This window comes from Heptranchias perlo, chromosome 20 (assembly GCF_035084215.1).
Source record: "Heptranchias perlo isolate sHepPer1 chromosome 20, sHepPer1.hap1, whole genome shotgun sequence".
In the NCBI taxonomy this organism is placed as follows: Eukaryota; Metazoa; Chordata; class Chondrichthyes; order Hexanchiformes; family Hexanchidae; genus Heptranchias; species Heptranchias perlo.
Window position 1 is genome coordinate 16,119,600 of NC_090344.1, and position 4,727 is coordinate 16,124,326.

Here is a 4,727-nt window from a genome sequence, read left to right on the forward strand (position 1 = left end):
TCAGAGGCTGGATATTCTGCGCCGAGGAACTCACCTCCTGACACCGCAAAGCCGTCCCACCATCTGCAAGGCGCAAGTCAGGATTGTAATAGAATATCATGTGATGGTCATCTACATGAAATGTTAACTCTGTATCTAAAGATTCTGCCTGACCTGCTGAGGATGTCCGGTTTTATTTCAGTTTGGCAACATCGGCAGTATTTTCATTTTGAATAAAGGTGCTTTCGCAAATTTGCGCATGCGACGAGGTGGCCGAGTGGTTAAGGCGATGGACTGCTAATCCATTGTGCTCTGCACGCGTGGGTTCGAGTTTCATCCTCGTCGACGTTGTGTTTAATCTTGTTTCTTTCATTCAGTCCATCCAGAAGGTCGGCAAACGGCAGAAGGAAGTTTTTGCATTGTTTGCTGAAATCAGCAACAGTTCCGACCAAGAAGGTATTGAGATTGCAAGGTCGCGAATAATAAAAGTGGACAGTGGTGTCGTTGTAAAACGAGTAAATCTTGTAGTCAACGTAAGAGAAATTTATGTACCATAATTATGATTTATGTCCGGATCATTCCGTGTCTCGATCGGTGTAAAAGGGATGTGCTGTCAGTCACGGAAATTTTCCGTGTCTGTGTCTGTTTAAAAGGGATGTGCTGTAAGTCTTGGATCATTCCGTGCCTGTGTCTGTTTCAAAGGGATGTGCTGTCAGTCCCGGTTCATTCCGTGTCTATTTCACCCGATTATCTTGATACCTTTTTCCTTCTGAACTGAAATGAAGATCCTCTCTGGAGAAGAAGGTTCACCGCCTGCTGTTGACATCAAGTTCATTCTGCTGGGCTTCCATCCCAATCTCCGCACTCTATCCACCATTCAGTCCCACCCCCGCCTGGACATTATAATCTGCGATATTCATAAGGGAATGGAGAAGCCGAATATCATGGTTATAATTTTCTTGGCTCCACAACACTAAATATTATCAATTCCAACGATTCAGAAGGTAATCATTGAATCATAGAATCTTACAGCATAGAAGGAGGCCATTCGGCCATCGTACCTGTGCCGGCGATTTTTCGAAGTCCTGTCCAAATTAGACCCACACCCCAGATTTTCCCCATAACCCTGCAAATTAGTCCTCCTCAAGTACATGTCCAATTGCCTTTTGAATGATCCTGTGGAATCTGCTTCCACCACCCTTTCAGGAAGTGCGTTCCTGATCTTAACAAACCCTCTGTTTGAAAAAAAATCTCTTAAATTCCTCTCTGGTTATTTTGACAATTATTTTAAATCTATGATCTTTGGTTACCGACCCAGTTGCCAGAGGAAACAATTTCTCCCTGCTTGCTATTTCAAAACCCCTCATTATTTTGAATACCTCTCTTTGGTCTCCCGTTAACCATCTCTGCTGTAAGGAGAATAATCCCAGCTTCTCCTATCTCTCCATATAACTGAAGTCCCTCATCCCTGTTATCATCCAGGTCAACCTGCTCTGAATCCCCTTCAATCCTTTTTCATCCTTCGTATAGTATGGTGCCCAGAAGTGTACAATATATTCCAGCTGAGGCCTAACCAGTGATTTGTAAACGTTTTGTGTGACTTCCTTGTATTTAAATTCAATGCCCCCATTTACAAAGCCAAATATCCCATACGCTTTTTAACTACCTTATCAACTTGCCCTGTTTTGTGAATATGCTCCCCCAGGTCCCTCTGCTCTTGCAACCCCCATAAATTGTCCCATTTAGATTATACTGCCTCTTCTTGTTCTTCTTCCAAAAGTGCATGACTTCACACTGATCGGCGTTAAATCTGTCACGTGACTGCCCATTTCACCAGTCTGTCCATGTTCTCCTGAAGTCTGCTACTATCTTCCTCACTATGCTCTAAGTTGCCAAGTTTTGTATCATCCACAAATTTCGAAACTGTACTCCCTATTCCTACATCCAAGTCATGTATATATAACAAGAAAAGCAATAGTCCTCATACCGACCCCTGGGTGATCCCACTGCATATTTCTCTCCAGTCAGAAAAACATCTGTTCACCACGACTCTCTGCCTCCTATCCTTTAGCTAATTACGTGCTTCTAGTTTTCGAATAAGTCTGTTATGTGTTAATTTCTAAAATGTGTCCTCAAAATAACTGTAACCTCGTAATTTTATTCTTAAGCAATGAGAATACAGATATTAAGACCGAATGATAGATTGGGTTCATTCCCATTACCCGAAGGTGACGGGACCCGTGGAGATGAAATCCCATCTGGGCTTATATTTTCTGAAAACGGAGACGGAAACATAGCAAAGATCATCCTGTCGAAATACAATAAATGGACTGAAGATTCTACAGTCTGGAAACCTGGGCGTTCCAGAAACCCGTCTGGCCGTTCAAAGAAGCTGGATAAGTCCATCAGGGGGAAAGGCAGAGAGGGAAGAAACGCAGACAGAGATATCGAGATGCATGCAAAGAAAAATAGTATAAATCTCCAAATTCTGTGATTGAGCAGATTTTAAGGTGCAGCTTGAAGGCAATTCTTGAAATTTTTGAGGTGGACAAACCGGAACTCTGCCAGTCTGCATGTTCCAGACATGTATCCAACGTTACACGTGCAGTCTGCAGCGGTGTGTGCATTGGTGGCTCAGTGTGAAACCCTTGCCTGCCGGCGGTAAACCATGAGTTTGTTTCCAGGACAATGCAGCATCCTTTACCTTTTGTATTCTGCACCCATGAGATCGCCTGAATTGGGATAAATTCATGTGACGGCTTCAATCTGTCCAACTTCTTGAAAGATTATCTTCATTTCGTCTCCGCGTGTTACGTGGACAAACCATTTGCATTCTGTCCTCTGGTGCTCAAACATGTTCTGCTGGAGATAAGTCAAACCTGCCTTCTGCACCGCTGAAAAGATGTAAGAAGCCAATTGGTGATTTTTGACTAAAAATGGGGACACAACGGGGCTTATCCTGGATTTGAACCAATGAAACTCCCTGAGCGAGAATCAGACCCAAAGACCAACTGGCAACAGAGCCGTGCAACCACTATAAAATTTCGCTGCCACGCAGCCGATCCGCCATCCTTTCAGAACGCTCTGTCGATAGAATCCCGCTTTCTTGTACAATGTCAAGTTCTGCACTAATTATATCACATCAAATATATCAAATTTGTTTTGAATGTACGACTTGTATTATCAAGTAACACTTTACAGAATGAATTACTCTGAAACGACATTGTCGTCTGTCTCGGCATCGTCATAGTTTACACTCTACCATAAGTACACGTTACTCAAATTGCTGCTTTCATTCACTATGAGAGCGAAGATCCATGAATGTGGATACATCAGCGACCAATTTATCAGCTGGGTTGCACCTTTCCTTTTACTACTGTCTCAGTCTTTTTTTTTCCTTTCACATTCTCTGCTATTGTTGCTGCTGAGATCAGCTGTCGCCGTTCAAGGAAGCCTGAGAAGTCCATCGGGACAAAACAGAGAGACAAGAGACGGAGACAGGGAGAGAGAGAGAGATGCAGACAAAGAAAATAAAGAGTAAAAATGTCAGGTTTTGCAAACTAGCAGAATTTAAGTTACAGATTGGGAGAGATTCCTTCTCGGGTCTTGAAATCTTGCAAGAGAAGATCCGACACTAATTAAAAGCACCGGCCACGCTGTAAAATCTCTCATTCTGGGAGAGAGATAAATGCGGTCAATTAACTCCAAGTTAATCTATTTCAGCACTGAAGTGATCTTGAAACAGAAGCTCTGCGAGCAGAATTCAAACCTGCGCAGGAAAACCTCAATTGAATTTTGAGTCCAACGCTTTAAACACTCGGCCACCGCAGCTGTAAACGGCATGTTCGTTCAGATCGGATTCCAAATGGACACTTGCCGCTATTAAGAACGCGCGCATTGGAGGTTCAGGGGTCGAATTCTCAATTCTTATGCGAGAGACTTTGGTTCGATTTCCGGCCAATGCAGAATCATTCTCACCAATGAGGAGGTGAGGAATATAAGTATGCCATTTCACCCCTCGAGCCTGTTCCGCAATTCAAACAGATCACGGCTGATATGTGACCGAACTCCATATAATCGCTTTAGCCCCGTATCGCTTAATAACTTCAGTTAACAAAAATCGATCAATCTCAGGTTTAAAATTAACAATTCAGCTCGCATCAACTTCCGTTTGCGGAAGAGAGTTCCAAACTTCTCCCTCCCTTTGCTTTGGAGAGGTGTTTCCCAACTTCACTCCTGAAAGTCCTGACCCTAATGTTTAGGCTATGTCCCCAAGTCTTAGACATCCCAGCCGGCGGCAATAGTTTTTCTCCATCTGCTCCATCAGTTCCCCTTAATATTTTGAAAAGTTCGATCAAATCAGCCCTTAATCGACTAAATTCGAGGTGAACCCCAGTTTGTGTAAACTTTCCGCCTAATTTAACCCTGGGTGTCCAGGTAACATTCTGGTAAATCGACGCTGCACTCACTCCACAGCCAATATATCCTTCCGAAGGTGCGTTGCCCAGAACTGAATACAATACTTCAGGTGTGGTCTAACCAGAGCTCTGTATAACTGTATCATAATGCCTATCCCCTTGTATTCTAGTCGTCTAGATATAAAGACCAACATTCCATTAACATTTTTGATTATTTTTTTTTACCTGTCCATGACATTTTAATGATTTATGTACATGGACCCCGAAGTCTTTTTGGACCTTCACTTTTTCGAGCTTTTCACCATTTCGAAAATACTCTGATTTATCCTT

At 42.9% G+C, this 4,727-nt stretch overlaps 1 non-coding gene across 1 annotated transcript; it reads left to right on the forward strand.

Moving 5' to 3' along the window:
• The first annotated feature begins 242 nt into the window (after positions 1–242).
• On the forward strand, positions 243–324 carry trnas-gcu (transfer RNA serine (anticodon GCU)). Its single transcript has one exon. It is a non-coding gene; the product is annotated as a tRNA-Ser (tRNA).
• Positions 325–4,727: the final 4,403 nt, after the last annotated feature.